Consider the following 27,888-nt stretch of genomic DNA (forward strand, 5'->3'; position numbering starts at 1 on the left):
TCTCTGATACCCTCTGACACTCCCTTCCTCTCTCTGAGATCCCCTGTCACTCTTTGATACCCTCCGACACTCCCTTCCCCTCTCTGAGATCCCCTTACACTCTCCGATACCCTCTGACACACCCTTCCTCTCTCTGGGATCCCCTTCCACTCTCTGATACACTCTGACACACACTTCCCCTCTCTGAGATCCCCTCACACTCTCTGAAACCCTCTGACATTCCCTTCCCCTCTGTGAGATCCCCTCGCACTCTCTGATACCCTCTGACACTCCCTTCCTCTCTCTGAGATCCCCTGTCACTCTCTGATACCCATGACACTCCCTTCCCATCTCTGAGATCCCCTTACACTCTCCGATACCCTCTGACACACCCTTCCTCTCTCTGGGATCCCCTTCCACTCTCTGATACACTCTGACACACACTTCCCCTCTCTGAGATCCCCTCACACTCTCTGAAACCCTCTGACATTCCCTTCCCCTCTCTGAGATCCCCTGACACTCTCTGATACCCTCTGACACTCCCTTCTTCTCTCTGAGATCCCCTTACTCTCTCTGATACTCTCTGACGAACCCGTCCCCTCTCTGAAATCCCATGACTCTCTGATACCCTCTGACACTCCCTTCCTCTCTCTGGGATCCCCTCACACCCTCTGATACCCTCTGACACTCCCTTCCTCTCTCTGAGATCCCCGTACTCTCTGATACCCTCTGACACTCCCTTCCTCTATCTTGGATCCCCTTACACTCTCTGATACCCTCTGACACTCCTTCCCCTCTCTGAAACCCCTTGCCCTCTCTGAGATCCCATTACTCTCTGATCCCCACTGACACTCCCTTTTTCTCTGGGAGACCCCTTCACATTCTCTGAATCCCTCTGACACCCCGTCCCCTCTCTGAGATCCCCTTACTCTCTGATGCTCTCTGACACTCCCTTCCCGTCTCTGAGATCCCATTACTCTCTGATACCCTCTGACACTCCCTTCCTCTCTCTGGGATCCCCTCACACCCTCTGATACCCTCTGACACTCCCTACCTCTCTCTGAGACCCCCTTACACTCTCTGATACCCTGTGACACTCCCTCCCCCTCTCTGAGATCCCCTTACAAACTCTGATACCCTCTTACACCCCTTCCCCTCTCTGAGATCCCCTCACACTCTCTGATACCCTCTGACACTCCCTTCCCCTCTCTGAGCCCCCTTGCACTTACTGATACCCTCTGACACTCTCTTCCTCTCTCTGATACCCCCTTACACTCTCTGGAACCCTCTGACACTCCCTTCCCCTCTCTGAGATCCCCTCACATTCTCTGATACCCTCTGACACTCCCTTCCTCTCTCTGAGATCCCCTAACACTCTCTGATACACTCTGACACACCCTTCCTCTCTCTGGGATCCCCTTACACTCTCTGATACCCTCTGACACTCCCTTCCCCTCTCTGAGATCCCCTTACACTCTCTGAAACCCTCTGACACTCCCTTCCCCTCTCTGAGATCCCCTCACATTCTCTGATACCCTCTGACACTCCCTTCCTCTCTCTGAGATCCCCTTGCACCCTCTGATACCCTCTGACACTCACTTCCTCTCTCTGACATCCCCTTACACTCTCTGATACCCTCTAACACCTCCTCCTCTCTCTGCGATCCCCTTACTCTCTCTGTTACGCTCTGACAGTCCCTTCCCCTCTCTGAGATCCTCTCTCACTCTCTGATTCCCCCTTACACTCCCTTGGCATCTCTGAGATCCCCTTACACTCTCTGATAGCCTCTGACACTCCCTTCCGATCTCTGAGATCCCCTCACACTCTCTGATACCCTCTGACACTCCCTTCCCCTCTCTGAGATCCCCTCACACTCTCTGATACCCTTTGACACTCCCTTCCCCTCTCTGAGATCCCCTCGCACTCTCTGATACCCTGTGACACTCTCCTCCCTTCTCTGAGATCCCCTCACACTCTCTGATACACTCGGACACTCCCTTCCCCTCTGTGAGATCCCCTCGCACTCTCTGATACCCTCTGACACTCCCTTCCTCTCTCTGAGATCCCCTGTCACTCTCTGATACCCTCCGACACTCCCTTCCCCTCTCTGAGATCCCCTTACACTCTCCGATACCCTCTGACACACCCTTCCTCTCTCTGGGATCCCCTTCCACTCTCTGATACACTCTGACACACACTTCCCCTCTCTGAGATCCCCTCACACTCTCTGAAACCCTCTGACATTCCCTTCCCCTCTCTGAGATCCCCTGACACTCTCTGATACCCTCTGACACTCCCTTCTTCTCTCTGAGATCCCCTTACTCTCTCTGAAACTCTCTGACGAACCCGTCCCCTCTCTGAAATCCCATGACTCTCTGATACCCTCTGACACTCCCTTCCTCTCTCTGGGATCCGCTCACACCCTCTGATACCCTCTGACACTCCCTTCCTCTCTCTGAGATCCCCGTACTCTCTGATACCCTCTGACACTCCCTTCCTCTATCTTGGATCCCCTTACACTCTCTGATACCCTCTGACACTCCTTCCCCTCTCTGAAACCCCTTGCCCTCTCTGAGATCCCATTACTCTCTGATCCCCACTGACACTCCCTTTTTCTCTCCGAGACCCCCTCACATTCTCTGAATCCCTCTGACACCCCGTCCCCTCTCTGAGATCCCCTGACTCTCTGATGCTCTCTGACACTCCCTTCCCGTCTCTGAGATCCCATTACTCTCTGATACCCTCTGACACTCCCTTCCTCTCTCTGGGATCCCCTCACACCCTCTGATACCCTCTGACACTCCCTTCCTCTCTCTGAGAGCCCCTTACACTCTCTGATACCCTGTGACACTCCCTCCCCCTCTCTGAGATCCCCTTACAAACTCTGATACCCTCTTACACCCCTTCCCCTCTCTGAGATCCCCTCACACTCTCTGATACCCTCTGACACTCCTTTCCCCTCTCTGAGCCCCCTTGCACTCACTGATACCCTCTGACATTCTCTTCCTCTCTCTGATACCCCCTTACACTCTCTGGAACCCACTGACACTCCCTTCCCCTCTCTGAGATCCCCTCACATTCTCTGATACCCTCTGACACTCCCTTCCTCTCTCTGAGATCCCCTGACACTCTCTGATACCGTCTGACACTCCCTTCTTCTCTCTGAGATCCCCTTACTCTCTCTGATACTCTCTGACGAACCCGTCCCCTCTCTGAGATCCCATGACTCTCTGATACCCTCTGACACTCCCTTCCTCTCTCTGGGATCCCCTCACACCCTCTGATACCCTCTGAAACTCCCTTCCTCTCTCTGAGATCCCCGTACTCTCTGATACCCTCTGACACTCCCTTCCTCTATCTTGGATCCCCTTACACTCTCTGATACCCTCTGACACTCCTTCCCCTCTCTGAAACCCCTTGCCCTCTCTGAGATCCCATTACTCTCTGATCCCCACTGACACTCCCTTTTTCTCTCCGAGACCCCCTCACATTCTCTGAATCCCTCTGACACCCCGTCCCCTCTCTGAGATCCCCTTACTCTCTGATACCCTCTGACACTCCCTTCCTCTCTCTGGGATCCCCTCACACCCTCTGATACCCTCTGACACTCCCTTCCTCTCTCTGGGATCCCCTCACACCCTCTGATACCCTCTTACACTCCCTTCCTCTCTCTGAGACCCCCTTACACTCTCTGATACCCTGTGACACTCCCTCCCCCTCTCTGAGATCCCCTTACAAACTCTGATACCCTCTTACACCCCTTCCCCTCTCTGAGATCCCCTCACACTCTCTGATACCCTCTGACACTCCCTTCCCCTCTCTGAGCCCCCTTGCACTTACTGATACCCTCTGACACTCTCTTCCTCTCTCTGATACCCCCTTACACTCTCTGGAACCCTCTGACACTCCCTTCCCCTCTCTGAGATCCCCTCACATTCTCTGATACCCTCTGACACTCCCTTCCTCTCTCTGAGATCCCCTAACACTCTCTGATACACTCTGACACACCCTTCCTCTCTCTGGGATCCCCTTACACTCTCTGATACCCTCTGACACTCCCTTCCCCTCTCTGAGATCCCCTTACACTCTCTGAAACCCTCTGACACTCCCTTCCCCTCTCTGAGATCCCCTCACATTCTCTGATACCCTCTGACACTCCCTTCCTCTCTCTGAGATCCCCTTGCACCCTCTGATACCCTCTGACACTCACTTCCTCTCTCTGACATCCCCTTACACTCTCTGATACCCTCTAACACCTCCTCCTCTCTCTGCGATCCCCTTACTCTCTCTGTTACGCTCTGACAGTCCCTTCCCCTCTCTGAGATCCTCTCTCACTCTCTGATACCCCCTTACACTCCCTTGGCATCTCTGAGATCCCCTTACACTCTCTGATAGCCTCTGACACTCCCTTCCGATCTCTGAGATCCCCTCACACTCTCTGATACCCTCTGACACTCCCTTCCCCTCTCTGAGATCCCCTCACACTCTCTGATACCCTTTGACACTCCCTTCCCCTCTCTGAGATCCCCTCGCACTCTCTGATACCCTGTGACACTCTCCTCCCTTCTCTGAGATCCCCTCACACTCTCTGATACACTCGGACACTCCCTTCCCCTCTGTGAGATCCCCTCGCACTCTCTGATACCCTCTGACACTCCCTTCCTCTCTCTGAGATCCCCTGTCACTCTCTGATACCCTCCGACACTCCCTTCCCCTCTCTGAGATCCCCTTACACTCTCCGATACCCTCTGACACACCCTTCCTCTCTCTGGGATCCCCTTCCACTCTCTGATACACTCTGACACACACTTCCCCTCTCTGAGATCCCCTCACACTCTCTGAAACCCTCTGACATTCCCTTCCCCTCTCTGAGATCCCCTGACACTCTCTGATACCCTCTGACACTCCCTTCTTCTCTCTGAGATCCCCTTACTCTCTCTGAAACTCTCTGACGAACCCGTCCCCTCTCTGAAATCCCATGACTCTCTGATACCCTCTGACACTCCCTTCCTCTCTCTGGGATCCGCTCACACCCTCTGATACCCTCTGACACTCCCTTCCTCTCTCTGAGATCCCCGTACTCTCTGATACCCTCTGACACTCCCTTCCTCTATCTTGGATCCCCTTACACTCTCTGATACCCTCTGACACTCCTTCCCCTCTCTGAAACCCCTTGCCCTCTCTGAGATCCCATTACTCTCTGATCCCCACTGACAGTCCCTTTTTCTCTCCGAGACCCCCTCACATTCTCTGAATCCCTCTGACACCCCGTCCCCTCTCTGAGATCCCCTGACTCTCTGATGCTCTCTGACACTCCCTTCCCGTCTCTGAGATCCCATTACTCTCTGATACCCTCTGACACTCCCTTCCTCTCTCTGGGATCCCCTCACACCCTCTGATACCCTCTGACACTCCCTTCCTCTCTCTGAGAGCCCCTTACACTCTCTGATACCCTGTGACACTCCCTCCCCCTCTCTGAGATCCCCTTACAAACTCTGATACCCTCTTACACCCCTTCCCCTCTCTGAGATCCCCTCACACTCTCTGATACCCTCTGACACTCCTTTCCCCTCTCTGAGCCCCCTTGCACTCACTGATACCCTCTGACACTCTCTTCCTCTCTCTGATACCCCCTTACACTCTCTGGAACCCACTGACACTCCCTTCCCCTCTCTGAGATCCCCTCACATTCTCTGATACCCTCTGACACTCCCTTCCTCTCTCTGAGATCCCCTGACACTCTCTGATACCGTCTGACACTCCCTTCTTCTCTCTGAGATCCCCTTACTCTCTCTGATACTCTCTGACGAACCCGTCCCCTCTCTGAGATCCCATGACTCTCTGATACCCTCTGACACTCCCTTCCTCTCTCTGGGATCCCCTCACACCCTCTGATACCCTCTGAAACTCCCTTCCTCTCTCTGAGATCCCCGTACTCTCTGATACCCTCTGACACTCCCTTCCTCTATCTTGGATCCCCTTACACTCTCTGATACCCTCTGACACTCCTTCCCCTCTCTGAAACCCCTTGCCCTCTCTGAGATCCCATTACTCTCTGATCCCCACTGACACTCCCTTTTTCTCTCCGAGACCCCCTCACATTCTCTGAATCCCTCTGACACCCCGTCCCCTCTCTGAGATCCCCTTACTCTCTGATACCCTCTGACACTCCCTTCCTCTCTCTGGGATCCCCTCACACCCTCTGATACCCTCTGACACTCCCTTCCTCTCTCTGGGATCCCCTCACACCCTCTGATACCCTCTTACACTCCCTTCCTCTCTCTGAGACCCCCTTACACTCTCTGATACCCTGTGACACTCCCTCCCCCTCTCTGAGATCCCCTTACAAACTCTGATACCCTCTTACACCCCTTCCCCTCTCTGAGATCCCCTCACACTCTCTGATACCCTCTGACACTCCCTTCCCCTCTCTGAGCCCCCTTGCACTCACTGATACCCTCTGACACTCTCTTCCTCTCTCTGATACCCCCTTACACTCTCTGAAACCCTCTGACACTCCCTTCCCCTCTCTGAGATCCCCTCACATTCTCTGATACCCTCTGACACTCCCTTCCTCTCTCTAAGATCCCCTGACACTCTCTGATACCCTCTGACACTCCCTTCTTCTCTCTGAGATCCCCTTACTCTCTCTGATACTCTCTGACGAACCCGTCCCCTCTCTGAGATCCCATGACTCTCTGATACCCTCTGACACTCCCTTCCTCTCTCTGGGATCCCCTCTCACCCTCTGATACCCTCTGACACTCCCTTCCTCTCTCTGAGATCCCCGTACTCTCTGATACCCTCTGACACTCCCTTCCTCTATCTTGGATCCCCTTACACTCTCTGATACCCTCTGACACTCCTTCCCCTCTCTGAAACCCCTTCCCCTCTCTGAGATCCCATTACTCTCTGATCCCCACTGACACTCCCTTTTTCTCTCCGAGACCCCCTCACATTCTCTGAATCCCTCTGACACCCCGTCCCCTCTCTGAGATCCCCTTACTCTCTGATGCTCTCTGACACTCCCTTCCCGTCTCTGAGATCCCATTTCTCTCTAATATCCTCTGACAATCCCTTCCTCTCTCTGGGATCCCCTCACACCCTCTGATACCCTCTGACACTCCCTTCCTCTCTCTGAGACCCCCTTACACTCTCTGATGCCCTGTGACACTCCCTCCCCTCTCTGAGATCCCCTTACAAACTCTGATACCCTCTTACACCCCTTCCCCTCTCTGAGATCCCTTCACAGTCTCTGATACCCTCTGACACGCCCTTCCCCTATCTGAGATCCCCTAACACTCTCTGATACACTCTGACACACCCTTCCTCTCTCTGGGATCCCCTTACACTCTCTGATACCCTCTGACACTCCCTTCCCCTCTCTGAGATCCACTTACACTCTCTGAAACCCTCTGACACTCCCTTCCCCTCTCTGAGATCCCCTCACATTCTCTGATACCCTCTGACACTCCCTTCCTCTCTCTGAGATCCCCTTACACCCTCTGATACCCTCTGACACTCACTTCCTCTCTCTGACATCCCCTTACACTCTCTGATACCCTCTAACACCTCTTCCTCTCTCTGCGATCCCCTTACTCTCTCTGTTACCCTCTGACACTCCCTTCTTCTCTCTGAGATCCCCATACTCTCTCTGATACGCTCCGACAGTCCCTTCCCCTCTCTGAGATGCCCTCTCACTCCCTGATACCCCCTTACACTCCCTTGGACTCTCTGAGATCCCCTTACACTCTCTGATAGCCTCTGACACTCCATTCCCCTCTCTGAGATCCCCTCACACTCTCTGATAACCTCTGACACTCCCTTCCCCTCTCTGAGATCCCCTCACACTCTCTGATACCCTTTGACACTCCCTTCCCCTCTCTGAGATCCCCTCGCACTCTCTGATACCCTGTGACACTCTCCTCCCTTCTCTGAGATCCCCTCACACTCTCTGATACACTCTGACACTCCCTTCCCCTCTCTGAAACCCCTTGCCCTCTCTGAGATCCCATTACTCTCTGATCCCCACTGACACTCCCTTTTTCTCTCCGAGACCCCCTCACATTCTCTGAATCCCTCTGACACCCCGTCCCCTCTCTGAGATCCCCTTACTCTCTGATACCCTCTGACACTCCCTTCCTCTCTCTGGGATCCCCTCACACCCTCTGATACCCGCTGACACTCCCTTCCTCTCTCTGGGATCCCCTCACACCCTCTGATACCCTCTTACACTCCCTTCCTCTCTCTGAGACCCCCTTACACTCTCTGATACCCTGTGACACTCCCTCCCCCTCTCTGAGATCCCCTTACAAACTCTGATACCCTCTTACACCCCTTCCCCTCTCTGAGATCCCCTCACACTCTCTGATACCCTCTGACACTCCCTTCCCCTCTCTGAGCCCCCTTGCACTCACTGATACCCTCTGACACTCTCTTCCTCTCTCTGATACCCCCTTACACTCTCTGAAACCCTCTGACACTCCCTTCCCCTCTCTGAGATCCCCTCACATTCTCTGATACCCTCTGACACTCCCTTCCTCTCTCTAAGATCCCCTGACACTCTCTGATACCCTCTGACACTCCCTTCTTCTCTCTGAGATCCCCTTACTCTCTCTGATACTCTCTGACGAACCCGTCCCCTCTCTGAGATCCCATGACTCTCTGATACCCTCTGACACTCCCTTCCTCTCTCTGGGATCCCCTCTCACCCTCTGATACCCTCTGACACTCCCTTCCTCTCTCTGAGATCCCCGTACTCTCTGATACCCTCTGACACTCCCTTCCTCTATCTTGGATCCCCTTACACTCTCTGATACCCTCTGACACTCCTTCCCCTCTCTGAAACCCCTTCCCCTCTCTGAGATCCCATTACTCTCTGATCCCCACTGACACTCCCTTTTTCTCTCCGAGACCCCCTCACATTCTCTGAATCCCTCTGACACCCCGTCCCCTCTCTGAGATCCCCTTACTCTCTGATGCTCTCTGACACTCCCTTCCCGTCTCTGAGATCCCATTTCTCTCTAATATCCTCTGACAATCCCTTCCTCTCTCTGGGATCCACTCACACCCTCTGATACCCTCTGACACACCCTTCCTCTCTCTGAGACCCCCTTACACTCTCTGATGCCCTGTGACACTCCCTCCCCTCTCTGAGATCCCCTTACAAACTCTGATACCCTCTTAAACCCTTCCCCTCTCTGAGATCCCTTCACAGTCTCTGATACCCTCTGACACGCCCTTCCCCTATCTGAGATCCCCTAACACTCTCTGATACACTCTGACACACCCTTCCTCTCTCTGGGATCCCCTTACACTCTCTGATACCCTCTGACACTCCCTTCCCCTCTCTGAGATCCACTTACACTCTCTGAAACCCTCTGACACTCCCTTCCCCTCTCTGAGATCCCCTCACATTCTCTGATACCCTCTGACACTCCCTTCCTCTCTCTGAGATCCCCTTACACCCTCTGATACCCTCTGACACTCACTTCCTCTCTCTGACATCCCCTTACACTCTCTGATACCCTCTAACACCTCTTCCTCTCTCTGCGATCCCCTTACTCTCTCTGTTACCCTCTGACACTCCCTTCTTCTCTCTGAGATCCCCATACTCTCTCTGATACGCTCCGACAGTCCCTTCCCCTCTCTGAGATGCCCTCTCACTCCCTGATACCCCCTTACACTCCCTTGGACTCTCTGAGATCCCCTTACACTCTCTGATAGCCTCTGACACTCCATTCCCCTCTCTGAGATCCCCTCACACTCTCTGATAACCTCTGACACTCCCTTCCCCTCTCTGAGATCCCCTCACACTCTCTGATACCCTTTGACACTCCCTTCCCCTCTCTGAGATCCCCTCGCACTCTCTGATACCCTGTGACACTCTCCTCCCTTCTCTGAGATCCCCTCACACTCTCTGATACACTCTGACACTCCCTTCCCCTCTCTGAGATCCCCTCGCACTCTCTGATACCCTCTGACACTCCCTTCCTCTCTCTGAGATCCCCTGACACTCTCTGATACTCTCTGACACTCCCTTCCCCTCTATGAGATCCCCTTACACTCTCCGATACCCTCTGACACACCCTTCCTCTCTCTGGGATCCCCTTCCACTCTCTGATACACTCTGACACACCCTTCCCCTCTCTGAGATCCCCTCACACTCTCTGAAACCCTCTGACACTCCCTTCCCCTCTCTGAGATCCCCTGACACTCTCTGATACCCTCTGACACTCCCTTCTTCTCTCTGAGATCCCCTTACTCTCTCTGATACTCTCTGACGAACCCGTCCCCTCTCTGAGATCCCATGACTCTCTGATACCCTCTGACACTCCCTTCCTCTCTCTGGGATCCCCTCACACCCTCTGATACCCTCTGACACTCCCTTCCTCTCTCTCAGATCCCCGTACTCTCTGATACCCTCTGACACTCCCTTCCTCAATCTTGGATCCCCTTACACTCTCTGATACCCTCTGACACTCCTTCCCCTCTCTGAAACCCCTTCAACTTTCTGAGATCCCCTTACTCTCTCTGATACCCTCTGACACTTTCTTCCTCTCTCTGAGATCCCCTCACACTCTCTGATACACTCTGACACTCCCTTCCTCTCTCTGAGATCCCCTCACACTCTCTCTGATACCCTCTGAAACCCCTTCCCCTCTCTGAGCCCCCTTACACTCTCTGGTACGCTCTGACACTCCCTTCCTCTCTCTGAGATCCACTTAAACTCGCTGATACCCTCTGACATTCCCTTCCCCTCTCTGAGATCCCCTTACACTCTCTGATACACTCTGACACAACCTTCCTCTCTCGGGGATCCCCTTACACTCTCTGATACCCTCTGACACTCTCTACCCCTCTGTGAGATCCCATTACTCTCTGATACCCTCTGACACACCCTTCCTCTCTCTGGGATCCCCTGACACTCTCTGATACCCTCTGACATTCACTTCCTCTCTCTGAGATCCCCTTACACTCTCTGATACCCTCTGACACCCCTTCCCCTCTCTGAGATCCCCTTACTCTCTCTGATACCCTCTGACACTCCCTTCTTCTCTCTGAGATCCCCTTACTCTCTCTGATATGCGCTGACACTCACTTGCCCTCTCTGAGATCCCCTCACACTCTCTGATACCCTCTGACACTCCCGACCCCTCTCTGAGATCCTCTTAATCTCCGATACCCTCTGACACTCCCTTCCCCTCTCTGAGTTCCCCTCACACACTCTGATACCCTCTGACACTCTCTTCCTCTCTCTGAGAACCCCTTACACTCTCTGGTAACCTCTGACACGCCCTTCCTCTCTCTGAGATCCCCTGACACTCTCTGATACCCTCTGACACTCCCTTCCCCTCTCTCAGATCCCCGTACTCTCTGATACTCTCTGACACACCCTTCCCCTCTCTGAGATCCCATTACTCTCTGATACCCTCTGACACTCCCTTCCTCTCTCTGGGATCCCCTCACACCCTCTGATATCCTCTGACACTCCCTTCCTCTCTCCGAGATCCCCGTACTCTCTGATACCCTCTGACACTCTCTTCCTCTCTCTGAGACTTCCTTACACTCTCTGATACCCTCTGACACTCCCTTCCACTCTCTAAGATGCCCTTACTCTCTCTGAAACCCTCTAACACCCCTTCCCCTCTCCGAGGCCCCTTACACTCTCTGATACCCTCTGACACTCCCTTCCTCTCTCTGGGATCCCCTCACACCCTCTGATATCCTCTGACACTCCCTTCCTCTCTCCGAGATCCCCGTACTCTCTGATACCCTCTGACACTCTCTTCCTCTCTCTGAGACTTCCTTACACTCTCTGATACCCTCTGACACTCCCTTCCACTCTCTAAGATGCCCTTACTCTCTCTGAAACCCTCTAACACCCCTTCCCCTCTCCGAGGCCCCTTACACTCTCTGATACCCTCTGACACTCTCTTCCTCTCTCTGAGACTTCCTTACACTCTCTGATACCCTCTGACACTCCCTTCCACTCTCTAAGATGCCCTTACTCTCTCTGAAACCCTCTAACACCCCTTCCCCTCTCCGAGGCCCCTTACACTCTCTGATACCCTCTGACACTCCCTTCCTCTCTCCGAGATCCCCGTACTCTCTGATACCCTCTGACACTCTCTTCCTCTCTCTGAGACTTCCTTACACTCTCTGATCCCCTCTGACACTCCCTTCCACTCTCTAAGATGCCCTTACTCTCTCTGATACTCTCTGAAACTCTCTTCCTCTCTCCGAGATCCCCTCACACTCTCTGATACACTCTGACACTCCCTTCCTCTCTCTGGGATCCCCTCACACCCTCTGATACCCTCTGACACTCCCTTCCCCTCTCTGAGATCCCCTTACTCTCTCTGATAACCTCTGACACTCCCTTCCCATCTCTGAGATCCCCTTACTCTCTCTGATAACCTCTGACACTCTCTTCCTCTCTCTGAGATCCCCTCACACACTCTGATATACTCTGACACTCCCTTCCTCTCTCTGAGATCCCCTCACACTCTCCCTGATACCCTCTGACACCCCTTCCCCTCTCTGAGCCCCCTTACACTCTCTGATACCCTCTGACACTCTCTTCCTCTCTCTGAGATCCCCTTTCACTCTGTGATACCCTCTGACACACCCTTCCTCTCTCTGCGATCCCCTTCCATCCTCTGATACCCTCTGACACTCCGTTCCTCTCTCTGAGATCCCCTTACTCTCTCTGATACCCTCTGACACTCTCTTCCTCTCTCTGAGAACCCCTTACACTCTCTGATACCCTCTGACACTCCCTTCCCCTCTCTGAGATCCCCTTACTCTCTCTGATACCCTCTGACACTCCCTTCCCCTCTCTGAGATCCCCTTACTCTCGCTGATACACTCTGACACTCCTCTCTCTGAGATCCCCTCACACTCTCTGACACACTATGACACTGCCTTCCTCTCTCTGAGATCCCCTCACACTCTCTCTGATACCCTCTAACACCCCTTCCCCTCTCCGAGGCCCCTTACACTCTCTGATACCCTCTGAAACTCCCTTCCCCACTCTGAGATCCCCTCACACTCTCTGATACCCTCTGACACTCTCTTCCTCTCTCTGATACCCCCTTACACTCTCTGGAACCCTCTGACACGACCTTCTTCTCTCTGAGATCCCCTTACTCTCTCTAATACGCTCTGACACTCCCTTCAACTCTCTGAGATCCCTTCACACCCTCTGATACCCTCTGGCACTCCCTTCCCCACTCTGAGATCCCCTCACACTCTCTGATACCCTCTGACACTCCATTCCTCTCTCTGAGATCCCCTGACACTCTCTGATACCCTCTGACACTCCCTTCTTCTCTCTGAGATCCCCTTACTCTCTCTGATACTCTCTGACGAACCCGTCCCCTCTCTGAGATCCCATGACTCTCTGATACCCTCTGACACTCCCTTCCTCTCTCTGGGATCCCCTCACACCCTCTGATACCCTCTGACACTCCCTTCCTCTCTCTCAGATCCCCGTACTCTCTGATACCCTCTGACACTCCCTTCCTCTATCTTGGATCCCCTCACACTCTCTGATACCCTCTGACACTCCTTCCCCTCTCTGAAACCCCTTCACCTTTCTGAGATCCCCTTACTCTCTCTGATACCCTCTGACACTTTCTTCCTCTCTCTGAGATCCCCTCACACTCTCTGATACACTCTGACACTCCCTTCCTCTCTCTGAGATCCCCTCACACTCTCTCTGATACCCTCTGAAACCCCTTCCCCTCTCTGAGCCCCCTTACACTCTCTGGTACGCTCTGACACTCCCTTCCTCCCTCTGAGATCCCCTTAAACTCGCTGATACCCTCTGACACTCCCTTCCCCTCTCTGAGATCCCCTTGCACTCTCTGATACACTCTGACACAACCTTCCTCTCTCGGGGATCCCCTTACACTCTCTGATACCCTCTGACACTCTCTAACCCTCTGTGAGATCCCATTACTCTCTGATACCCTCTGACACATCCTTCCTCTCTCTGGGATCCCCTGACACTCTCTGATACCCTCTGACACTCACTTCCTCTCTCTGAGATCCCCTTACACTCTCTGATACCCTCTGACACCCCTTCCCCTCTCTGAGATCCCCTTACTCTCTCTGATACCCTCTGACACTCCCTTCTTCTCTCTGAGATCCCCTTACTCTCTCTGATATGCGCTGACACTCACTTGCCCTCTCTGAGATCCCCTCACACTCTCTGATACCCTCTGACACACCCGACCCCTCTCTGAGATCCTCTTACTCTCTGATACCCTCTGACACTCCCTTCCCCTCTCTGAGTTCCCCTCACACACTCTGATACCCTCTGACACTCTCTTCCTCTCTCTGAGAACCCCTTACACTCTCTGGTAACCTCTGACACTCCCTTCCTCTCTCTGAGATCCCCTGACACTCTCTGATACCCTCTGACACTCCCTTCCCCTCTCTAAGATCCCCGTACTCTCTGATACTCTCTGACACACCCTTCCCCTCTCTGAGATCCCATTACTCTCTGATACCCTCTGACACTCCCTTCCTCTCTCTGGGATCCCATCACACCCTCTGATATCCTCTGACACTCCCTTCCTCTCTCCGAGATCCCCGTACTCTCTGATACCCTCTGACACTCTCTTCCTCGCTCTGAGACTTCCTTACACTCTCTGATACCCTCTGACACTCCCTTCCACTCTCTAAGATGCCCTTACTCTCTCTGATACTCTCTTAAACTCTCTTCCTCTCTCCGAGATCCCCTCACACTCTCTGATACACTCTGACACTCCCTTCCTCTCTCTGGGATCCCCTCACACCCTCTGATACCCTCTGACACTCCCTTCCTCTCTCTGAGATCCCCGTACTCTCTGATACCCTCTGACACTCCCTTCCCCTCTCTGAGATCCCCTTACTCTCTCTGATAACCTCTGACACTCCCTTCCCATCTCTGAGATCCCCTTACTCTCTCTGATAACCTCTGACACTCTCTTCCTCTCTCTGAGATCCCCTCACACACTCTGATATACTCTGACACTCCCTTCCTCTCTCTGAGATCCCCTCACACACTCTGATATACTCTGACACTCCCTTCCTCTCTCTGAGATCCCCTCACACTCTCCCTGATACCCTCTGACACCCCTTCCCCTCTCTGAGCCCCCTTACACTCTCTGATACCCTCTGACACTCTCTTCCTCTCTCTGAGATCCCCTTTCACTCTGTGATACCCTCTGACACACCCTTCCTCTCTCTGCGATCCCCTTCCATCCTCTGATACCCTCTGACACTCCGTTCCTCTCTCTGAGATCCCCTTACTCTCTCTGATACCCTCTGACACTCTCTTCCTCTCTCTGAGAACCCCTTACACTCTCTGATACCCTCTGACACTCCCTTCCCCTCTCTGAGATCCCCTTACTCTCTCTGATACCCTCTGACACTCCCTTCCCCTCTCTGAGATCCCCTTACTCTCGCTGATACACTCTGACACTCCTCTCTCTGAGATCCCCTCACACTCTCTGACACACTATGACACTGCCTTCCTCTCTCTGAGATCCCCTCACACTCTCTCTGATACCCTCTAACACCCCTTCCCCTCTCCGAGGCCCCTTACACTCTCTGATACCCTCTGACACTCCCTTCCCCACTCTGAGATCCCCTCACACTCTCTGATACCCTCTGACACTCTCTTCCTCTCTCTGATACCCCCTTACACTCTCTGGAACCCTCTGACACTACCTTCTTCTCTCTGAGATCCCCTTACTCTCTCTAATACGCTCTGACACTCCCTTCAACTCTCTGAGATCCCTTCACACCCTCTGATACCCTCTGGCACTCCCTTCCCCACTCTGAGATCCCCTCACACTCTCTGATACCCTCTGACACTCCATTCCTCTCTCTGAGATCCCCTGACACTCTCTGATACCCTCTGACACTCCCTTCCCCTCTCTGGGATCCCCTTCCACTCTCTGATACACTCTGACACACCCTTCCCCTCTCTGAGATCCCCTCACACTCTCTGAAACCCTCTGACACTCCCTTCCCCTCTCTGAGATCCCCTGACACTCTCTGATACCCTCTGACACTCCCTTCTTCTCTCTGAGATCCCACTACTCTCTCTGATACTCTCTGACGAACCCGTCCCCTCTCTCAGATCCCATGACTCTCTGATACCCTCTGACACTCCATTCCTCTCTCTGGGATCCTCTCACACCCTGTGATACCCTCTGACACTCCCTTCCTCTCTCTGAGATCCCCGTACTCTCTGATACCCTCTGACACTCCCTTCCTCTATCTTGGATCCCCTTACACTCTCTGATACCCTCTGACACTCCTTCCCCTCTCTGAAACCCCTTCCCCTCTCTGAGATCCCATTACTCTCTGATCCCCACTGACACTCCCTTTTTCTCTCCGAGACCCCCTCACATTCTCTGATTCCCTCTGACACCCCGTCCCCTCTCTGAGATCCCCTTACTCTCTCTGATACCCTCTGACACTCCCTTCTTCTCACTGAGATCCCCTTACTCTCTCTGATACCCTCTGACACTACCTTCTTCTCTCTGAGATACCCTTAGTCTCTCTAATACGCTCTGACACTCCCTTCAACTCTCTGAGATCCCTTCACACCCTCTGATACCTTCTGGCACTCCCTTCCTCTCTCTGAGATCCCCGGACTCTCTGATCCCCTCTGACACTACCTTCCTCTATCTTGGATCCCCTTACTCTCTCTGATAACCTCTGACACCACTTCCCCTCTCTGAGATCCCCATACACTCTCTGATACCCTCTGACACTCCTTCCCCACTCTGACACCCCTACCCCTCTCTGAGATCCCATTACTCTCTGATACCCTCTGACACTCCTTCCCCTCTCTGACACCCCTTCCCCTCTCTGAGATCCCATTACTCTCTGGTACCCTCTGACACTCCCTTTCTCTCTCTGAGACCCCCTCACATTCTCTGATTCCATCTGACACCCCTTCCCCTCTGTGAGATCCCCTTACTCTCTCTGATACCCTCTGACAATCCCTTCTTCTCTCTGAGATCCCCTTACTCTCTCTGATACCCTCTGACACTCCCTTCCCCTCTCTGAGATCGCCTTTCTCTCTGATACCCTCTGACACTCCCTTCACCTCTCTGAGATCCCCTCACACTCTCTGATGCCCTCTGACACTCTCTTCATCTCTCTGAGACCCCCTAACACTCTCTGGTACCCTCTGAGACTCCCTTCCTCTCTCTGAGATCCCCTTCCACTCTCTGATACACTCTGACACTCCCTTCCCCTCTCTGAGATCCCATTACTCTCTGATCCCCACTGACACTCCCTTTTTCTCTCCGAGACCCCCTCACATTCTCTGATTCCCTCTGACACCCCGTCCCCTCTCTGAGATCCCCTTACTCTCTCTGATACCCTCTGACACTCCCTTCTTCTCACTGAGATCCCCTTACTCTCTCTGATACCCTCTGACACTACCTTCTTCTCTCTGAGATACCCTTAGTCTCTCTAATACGCTCTGACACTCCCTTCAACTCTCTGAGATCCCTTCACACCCTCTGATACCTTCTGGCACTCCCTTCCTCTCTCTGAGATCCCCGGACTCTCTGATCCCCTCTGACACTACCTTCCTCTATCTTGGATCCCCTTACTCTCTCTGATAACCTCTGACACCACTTCCCCTCTCTGAGATCCCCATACACTCTCTGATACCCTCTGACACTCCTTCCCCACTCTGACACCCCTACCCCTCTCTGAGATCCCATTACTCTCTGATACCCTCTGACACTCCTTCCCCTCTCTGACACCCCTTCCCCTCTCTGAGATCCCATTACTCTCTGGTACCCTCTGACACTCCCTTTCTCTCTCTGAGACCCCCTCACATTCTCTGATTCCATCTGACACCCCTTCCCCTCTGTGAGATCCCCTTACTCTCTCTGATACCCTCTGACAATCCCTTCTTCTCTCTGAGATCCCCTTACTCTCTCTGATACCCTCTGACACTCCCTTCCCCTCTCTGAGATCGCCTTTCTCTCTGATACCCTCTGACACTCCCTTCACCTCTCTGAGATCCCCTCACACTCTCTGATGCCCTCTGACACTCTCTTCATCTCTCTGAGACCCCCTAACACTCTCTGGTACCCTCTGAGACTCCCTTCCTCTCTCTGAGATCCCCTTCCACTCTCTGATACACTCTGACACTCCCTTCCCCTCTCTGAGATCCCCGTACTCTCTGATACCCTCAGACACTCCCTTCCCTTCTCTGAGATCCCCGTACTCTCTGATACTCTCTGACACACCCTTCCCCTCTCTGAGATCCCATTGCTCTCTCATACCCTGTTGCACTCCCTTCCACTCTCTGGGATCCCCTAACACCCTCTGATACCCTCTGACACTCTCTTCCTCTCTCCGAGATCCCCTCATACTCTCTGATACCCTCTGACACTCCCTTCCCCTCTCTGAGATCCCCAAAATCTCTCCGATACCCTCTGACACTCCCCTCCCCTCTCTGAGATCCCCTTGCTGTCTCTGATAATCATCGTTCACTCTCTTCCTCTCTCTGAGATCCCCTCACACTCTCTGATACACTCTGACACTCCCTTCCTCTCTCTGAGATCCCCGCAAACTCTCTCTGATACCCTCTGACACGCCTTACCATCTCTGATCCCCCTTGCACTCTCCGATATCCTCTGACACTCCCTTCCACTCTCTGAGATCCCCTCATACTCTCTGATACCCTCTGACACTCCCTGAACCTCTCTGAGATCCCCTTACACTCTCTGATACCCTCTGACACACCCTTCCTCTCTCTGGGATCCCCTTACACTCTCTGATACCCTCTGACACTCCCTTCCCCTCTCTGAGATCCCCGTAATCTCTGATACTCTCTGACACACCCTTCCCCTCTCTGAGATCCCATTACTCTCTGATCCCCACTGACACTCCCTTTTTCTCTCCGAGACCCCCTCACATTCTCTGATTCCCTCTGACACCCCGTCCCCTCTCTGAGATCCCCTTACTCTCTCTGATACCCTCTGACACTCCCTTCTTCTCACTGAGATCCCCTTACTCTCTCTGATACCCTCTGACACTACCTTCTTCTCTCTGAGATCCCCTTACACTCTCTAATACGCTCTGACACACCCTTCAACTCTCTGAGATCCCTTCACACCCTCTGATACCCTCTGGCACTCCCTTCCTCTCTCTGAGATCCCCGGACTCTCTGATCCCCTCTGACACTACCTTCCTCTATCTTGGATCCCCTTACTCTCTCTGATAACCTCTGACACCACTTCCCCTCTCTGAGATCCCCTTACACTCTCTGATACCCTCTGACACTCCTTCCCCACTCTGACACCCCTTCCCCTCTCTGAGATCCCATTACTCTCTGATACCCTCTGACACTCCTTCCCCTCTCTGACACCCCTTCCCCTCTCTGAGATCCCATTACTCTCTGATACCCTCTGACACTCCCTTTCTCTCTCTGAGACCCCCTCACATTCTCTGATTCCATCTGACACCCCTTCCCCTTTGTGAGATCCCCTTACTCTCTCTGATACCCTCTGACAATCCCTTCTTCTCTCTGAGATCCCCTTACTCTCTCTGATACCCTCTGACACTCCCTTCCCCTCTCTGAGATCCCCGTTCTCTCTGATACCCTCTGACACTCCCTTCACCTCTCTGAGATCCCCTCACACTCTCTGATGCCCTCTGACCCTCTCTTCATCTCTCTGAGACCCCCTAACACTCTATGGTACCCTCTGAGACTCCCTTCCTCTCTCTGAGATCCCCTTACACTCTCTGATACACTCTGACACTCCCTTCCCCTCTCTGAGATCCCCGTACTCACTGATACCCTCAGACACTCCCTTCCCCTCTCTGAGATCCCCGTACTCTCTGATACTCTCTGACACACCCTTCCCCTCTCTGAGATCCCATTGCTCTCTCATACCCTGTTGCACTCCCTTCCACTCTCTGGGATCCCCTAACACCCTCTGATACCCTCTGACACTCTCTTCCTCTCTCCGAGATCCCCTCATACTGTCTGATCCCCTCTGACACTCCCTTCCCCTCTCTGAGATCCCCAAACTCTCTCCGATACCCTCTGACACTCCCCTCCCCTCTCTGAGATCCCCTTACTGTCTCTGATAATCATCGTTCACTCTCTTCCTCTCTCTGAGATCCCCTCACACTCTCTGATACACTCTGACACTCCCTTCCTCTCTCTCAGATCCCCGCAAACTCTCTCTGATACCCTCTGACACCCCTTACCATCTCTGATCCCCCTTGCACTCTCCGATATCCTCTGACACTCCCTTCCACTCTCTGAGATCCCCTCATACTCTCTGATACCCTCTGACACTCCCATAACCTCTCTGAGATCCCCTTACACTCTCTGATACCCTCTGACACACCCTTCCTCTCTCTGGGATCCCCTTACACTCTCTGATACCCTCTGACACTCCCTTCCCCTCTCTGAGATCCCCGTAATCTCTGATACTCTCTGACACACCCTTCCCCTCTCTGAGATCCCATTACTCTCTGATACCCTCTGACACTCCCTTCCTCTCTCTGTGGTCCCCTCACACCTTCTGATACCCTGTGATACTCCCTTCCTCTCTCTGAGATCCCTGTACTCTCTGATACCCTCTGACACTCCCTCCTCTCTCTTGGATCCCCTTACTCTCTCTGATAACCTCTGAAACCACTTCCCCTCTCTGGGATCCCCTTACTCTCTCTGATACGGTCTGACACTCCTTCCCCTCTCTGACACCCCGTCCCCTCTCTGAGATCCGATTACTCTCTGATACCCTCTGACACTCCCTTCCGCTCTCCGAGACCCCCTTACACTCTCTGGTACGCTATGACACTCACTTCCTCTCTCTGAGATCCCCTGACACTCTCTGATACCCTCTGACACTCCATTCTCATCTCTGAGATCCCCTGACACTCTTTTGTACCCTCTGGCACACACTTCCTTTCTCTGGGATCCCCTTACACTCTCTGATAACCTCTGACACTCCCTTCCCCTCTCTGAGATCCCCTTACTCTCTCTGATACCCTCTGACACTCTCTTCCTCTCTCTGAGACCCCCTTACACTCTCTGATACCCTCTGACACTCCCTTCCCCTCTCTGAGATCCCCTTACTCTCTCTGATACCCACTGACACTCCCTTCCCCTCTGTGAGATCCCCTTACTCTCTCTCATACCCTCTGACACTCTCTTCCTCTCTATGAGATCCCCTCACACTCGCTGATACACTCTGACACTCCCTTCCTCTCACTGAGATCCCCCCACACTCTCTCTGATACCCTCTGACACCCCTGCCCCTCTCTGAGCCCCCTTACACTCTCTGATACCCTCTGACACTCCATTCCCCTCTCTGAGATCCCCTCACACTCTCTGATAAATTCTGACACTCTCTTCCTCTCTCTGTGACCCCCTTACACTCTCTGGAACCCTCTGACACACCCTTCCCTTCTCTGAGATACCCTTACACTCTCTGATACCCTCTTACACTCCCTTACTCTCTCTGAGATCCACTAACACTCTCTGATACACTCTGACACAGCCTTCCTCTCTCTGGGCTCCTCTTACACTCTCTGATACCCTCTGACACTCCCTTCCCCTCTCTGAGATCCCCTTACACTCTCTGAAACGCTCTGACACTCCCTTAACCTCTCTGCGATCCCCTCACATTCTCTGATACCATCTGACACTCCCTTCCTCTCTCTGAGATCCCCTTACACCCTCTGATACCCTCTGACACTCACTTCCTCTCTCTGAGATCCCTTTGCACTCTCTGATACCCTCTAACACCTCTTCCCCTTTCTGCGATCCCCTTACTCTCTCTGTTACCCTCTGACACTCCCTTCTTCTCTCTGAGAACCCCTTACTCTCTCTGATACACTCTGACACTCCCTTCCCCTCTCTGAGATCCCCTCACACTCTCTGATGCCCTCTGACACTCCCTTCCCCTCTCTGAGATCCCCGTACTCTCTGATGATATCTGACACTCCCTTCCCCTCTCTGAGATCCCATTACTCTCTGATACCCTCTGATAGTCCCTTCCTCTCTCTGGGATCCCCTCACACCCTTTGATATCCTCTTACACTCCCTTCCTCTCTCTGAGACCCCCTTACACTCTCTGATACCCTGTGACACTCCCTCCCCCTCTCTGAGATCCCCTTACAAACTCTGATACCCTCTTACACCCCTTCCCCTCTCTTCGATCCCCTCACACTCTCTGATACCCTCTGACACTCCCTTCCCCTCTCTGAGCCCCCTTGCACTCACTGATACCCTCTGACACTCCCTTCCCCTCTCTGAGATCCCCTCGCACTCTCTGATACCCTCTGACACTCTCTTCCTCTCTCTGATACCCCCTTACACTCACTGGAACCCTCTGACACTACCTTCTTCTCTCTGAGATCCCCTTACTCTCTCTAATACGCTCTGACACTCCCTTCAACTCTCTGAGATCCCTTCACACCCTCTGATACCCTCAGGCACTCCCTTCCCCACTCTGAGATCCCCTCACACTCTCTGATACCCCCTGACACTCTCTACCTCTCTCTGAGACCCCCTTGCACTCTCTGATACCCTCTGACACTCCCTTAACCTCTCTGAGATCCCCTTACACTCTCTGATACCCTCTGACACACCCTTCCTCTCTCTGGGATCCCCTTACACTCTCTGATACCCTCTGACACTCCCTTCCCCTCTCTGAGATCCCCGTAATCTCTGATACTCTCTGACACACCCTTCCCCTCTCTGAGATCCCATTACTCTCTGATACCCTCAGATACTCCCTTCCTCTCTCTGTGGTCCCCTCACGCCTTCTGATACCCTGTGATACTCCCTTCCTCTCTCTGAGATCCCTGTACTCTCTGATACCCTCTGACACTCTCTGCTCTCTCTTGGATCCCCTTACTCTCTCTGATAACCTCTGACACCACTTCCCCTCTCTGAGATCCCCTTACTCTCTCTGATACGCTCTGACACTCCTTCCCCTCTCTGACACCCCGTCCCCTCTCTGAGATCCGATTACTCTCTGATACCCTCTGACACTCCCTTCCGCTCTCCGAGACCCCCTTACACTCTCTGGTACGCTCTGACACTCACTTCCTCTCTCTGAGATCCCCTTACACTCTCTGATACCCTCTGACACTCCATTCTCATCTCTGAGATCCCCTTACACTCTCTGGTACCCTCTGGCACACACTTCCTCTCTCTGGGATTCCCTTACACTCTCTGATACCCTCTGACACTCCCTTCCCCTCTCTGAGATCCCCTTACTCTCTCTGATACCCTCTGACACTCTCTTCCTCTCTCTGAGACCCCCTTACACTCTCTGATACCCTCTGACACTCCCTTCCCCTCTCTGAGATCTCCAAACTCTCTCCGATACCCTCTGACACTCCCCTCCCCTCTCTGAGATCCCCTTACTGTCTCTGATAATCATCGTTCACTCTCTTCCTCTCTCTGAGATCCCCTCACACTCTCTGATACACTCTGACACTCCCTTCCTCTCTCTCAGATCCCCGCAAACTCTCTCTGATACCCTCTGACACCCCTTACCATCTCTGATCCCCCTTGCACTCTCCGATATCCTCTGACACTCCCTTCCACTCTCTGAGATCCCCTCATACTCTCTGATACCCTCTGACACTCCCATAACCTCTCTGAGATCCCCTTACACTCTCTGATACCCTCTGACACACCCTTCCTCTCTCTGGGATCCCCTTACACTCTCTGATACCCTCTGACACTCCCTTCCCCTCTCTGAGATCCCCGTAATCTCTGATACTCTCTGACACACCCTTCCCCTCTCTGAGATCCCATTACTCTCTGATACCCTCTGACACTCCCTTCCTCTCTCTGTGGTCCCCTCACACCTTCTGATACCCTGTGATACTCCCTTCCTCTCTCTGAGATTCCTGTACTCTCTGATACCCTCTGACACTCCCTCCTCTCTCTTGGATCCCCTTACTCTCTCTGATAACCTCTGAAACCACTTCCCCTCTCTGAGATCCCCTTACTCTCTCTGATACGGTCTGACACTCCTTCCCCTCTCTGACACCCCGTCCCCTCTCTGAGATCCGATTACTCTCTGATACCCTCTGACACTCCCTTCCGCTCTCCGAGACCCCCTTACACTCTCTGGTACGCTATGACACTCACTTCCTCTCTCTGAGATCCCCTGACACTCTCTGATACCCTCTGACACTCCATTCTCATCTCTGAGATCCCCTGACACTCTTTTGTACCCTCTGGCACACACTTCCTTTCTCTGGGATCCCCTTACACTCTCTGATAACCTCTGACACTCCCTTCCCCTCTCTGAGATCCCCTTACTCTCTCTGATACCCTCTGACACTCTCTTCCTCTCTCTGAGACCCCCTTACACTCTCTGATACCCTCTGACACTCCCTTCCCCTCTCTGAGATCCCCTTACTCTCTCTGATACCCACTGACACTCCCTTCCCCTCTGTGAGATCCCCTTACTCTCTCTCATACCCTCTGACACTCTCTTCCTCTCTATGAGATCCCCTCACACTCGCTGATACACTCTGACACTCCCTTCCTCTCACTGAGATCCCCCCACACTCTCTCTGATACCCTCTGACACCCCTGCCCCTCTCTGAGCCCCCTTACACTCTCTGATACCCTCTGACACTCCATTCCCCTCTCTGAGATCCCCTCACACTCTCTGATAAATTCTGACACTCTCTTCCTCTCTCTGAGACCCCCTTACACTCTCTGGAACCCTCTGACACACCCTTCCCTTCTCTGAGATACCCTTATACTCTCTGATACCCTCTTACACTCCCTTACTCTCTCTGAGATCCACTAACACTCTCTGATACACTCTGACACAGCCTTCCTCTCTCTGGGCTCCTCTTACACTCTCTGATACCCTCTGACACTCCCTTCCCCTCTCTGAGATCCCCTTACACTCTCTGAAACGCTCTGACACTCCCTTAACCTCTCTGCGATCCCCTCACATTCTCTGATACCATCTGACACTCCCTTCCTCTCTCTGAGATCCCCTTACACCCTCTGATACCCTCTGACACTCACTTCCTCTCTCTGAGATCCCTTTGCACTCTCTGATACCCTCTAACACCTCTTCCCCTTTCTGCGATCCCCTTACTCTCTCTGTTACCCTCTGACACTCCCTTCTTCTCTCTGAGAACCCCTTACTCTCTCTGATACACTCTGACACTCCCTTCCCCTCTCTGAGATCCCCTCACACTCTCTGATACCCTCTAACACCTCTTCCCCTTTCTGCGATCCCCTTACTCTCTCTGTTACCCTCTGACACTCCCTTCTTATCTCTGAGAACCCCTTACTCTCTCTGATACACTCTGACACTCCCTTCCCCTCTCTGAGATCCCCTCACACCCTCTGATACCCTCTGACACTCCCTTCCTCTCTCTGAGACCCCCTTACACTCTCTGATACCCTGTGACACTCCCTCCCCGTCTCCGAGATCCCCTTACAATCTCTGATACCCTCTTACACCCCTTCCCCTCTCTGAGATCCCCTCACAGTCTCTGATACCCTCTGACACTCCCTTCCCCTCTCTGAGCCCCCTTGCACTCACTGATACCCTCTGACACTCCCTTCCCCTCTCTGAGATCCCCTCGCACTCTCTGATACCCTCTGACACTCTCTTCCTCTCTCTGATACCCTCTTACACTCTCTGGAACCCTCTGACACTCTCTTCCCCTCTCTGAGATCCCCTTACACTCTCTGATACCCCCTGACACTCCCTTCCCCTATCTGAGATCCCCTAACACTCTCTGATACACTCTGACACACCCTTCCTCTCTCTGGGATCCCCTTACACTCTCTGATACCCTCTGACACTCCCTTCCCCTCTCTGAGATCCCCTTACACTCTCTGAAACCCTCTGACACTCACTTCCTCTCTCTGACATCCCCTTACACTCTCTGATACCCTTTGACACTCCCTTCCCCTCTCTGAGATCCCCTCGCACTCTTTGATACCCTGTGACACTCTCCACCCTTCTCTGAGAACCCCTCACACTCTCTGATACACTCTGACACTCCCTTCCCCTCTCTGAGATCCCCTCGCACTCTCTGATACTCTCTGACAATCCCTTCCCCTCTCTGAGATACCCTCACACTCTCTGATAACCTCTGACACTCCCTTCCCCTCTCTGAGATCCCCTTACACTCTCTGATTCCCTCTGACACCCCTTCCCCTCTCTGAGCCCACTTGCACTCTCTAATACCCTCCGACACTCTCTTCCCCTCTCTGAGGTCCCCTTACTCTCTCTGATACCTTGTGACACCCCATCCCCTCTCTGAGATCCCCTTACTCTCTCTGATACCCTCTGATATTCCTTCCCCCTCTCTGGGATCCCCTTACTCTCTCTGATACCCTCTGAAACCCCTTCCCCTCTCTGAGACCCCCTCACACGCTCTGATACCCTCTGACATCCCTTCCCCTCTCTGAGATCTTCTTACACTCTCTGATACCCCCTGACACCCCTTCCCCTCTCTGAGATCCCCTTACACTCTCTGATACCCTCTGACACCACTTCCCCTCTCTGAGATCCCCTCACACTCTCTGATACCCACTGACACACCTTCCCCTCTCTGAGATCCCCTCACACTCTCTGATACCAGCTGACACCCCTTCCCCTCTCTTAGATCCCCTTACATTCTCTGATACCCTCTTACAGTCTCTTCCCCTCTCTGAGATCCCCTTACACTCTCTGATACCCACTGACACCCCTTTCTCTCTCTGAGATCCCCTTGCTCTCTCTGATACCCTCTGCCACTCCCTTCCCCTCTCTGGGATCCCCTCACACTCTCTGATACCCTCTGAAACTCCCTTCCCCTCTCTGAGATCCCCTTACTCTCTCTGATACCCTCTGACACTCCCTTCCCTTCTCTGGGATCCCCTCACACTCTCTGATACCCTCTGACACCCCTACACATCCCGAAGATCACCTCACACTATCTGATACCCTCTGACACCCCTTCCCCTCTCTGGGATCCCCTTACACTCTCTGATACCCTCTGACACTCCCTTCCCCTCTCTGAGATCCCCTTACTCTCTCTGATAACCTCTGACACTCTCTTCCTCTCTCTGAGACCCCCTTACACTCTCTGATACCCTCTGACACTCCCTTCCCCTCTCTAAGATCCCCTTTCTCTCTCTGATTCCCACTGACACTCCCTTCCCCACTGTGAGATCCCCTTACTCTCTCTCATACCCTCTGACACTCTCTTCCTCTCTCTGAGATCCCCTCACACTCTCTGATACACTCTGACACTCCCTTCCTCTCACTGAGATCCCCCCACACTCTCTCTGATACCCTCTGACACCCCTGCCCCTCTCTGAGCCCCCTTACACTCTCTGATACCCTCTGACACTCCCTTCCCCTCTCTGAGATCCCCTCACACTCTCTGAAACGCTCTGACACTCCCTTAACCTCTCTGAGATCCCCTCACATTCTCTGATAACATCTGATACTCCCTTCCTCTCTCTGAGATCCCCTTACACCCTCTGATACCCTCTGACACTCACTTCCTCTCTCTGAGATCCCTTTGCACTCTCTGATACCCTCTAACAACTCTTCCCCTTTCTGCGATCCCCTTACTCTCTCTGTTACCCTCTGACACTCCCTTCTTCTCTCTGAGAACCCCTTACTCTCTCTGATACACTCTGACACTCCCTTCCCCTCTCTGAGATCCCCTCACACTCTCTGATACCCTCTGACACTCCCTTTCCCTCTCTGAGATCCCCGTACTCTCTGATGCTCTCTGACACTCCCTTCCCGTCTCTGAGATCCCATTACTCTCTGATACCCTCTGACACTCCCTTCCTCTCTCTGGGCTCCCCTCACACCCTCTGATACCCTCTGACACTCCCTCCCCCTCTCTGAGATC

This window comes from Heptranchias perlo, chromosome 42 (assembly GCF_035084215.1).
Source record: "Heptranchias perlo isolate sHepPer1 chromosome 42, sHepPer1.hap1, whole genome shotgun sequence".
Classification (NCBI taxonomy): Eukaryota; Metazoa; Chordata; class Chondrichthyes; order Hexanchiformes; family Hexanchidae; genus Heptranchias; species Heptranchias perlo.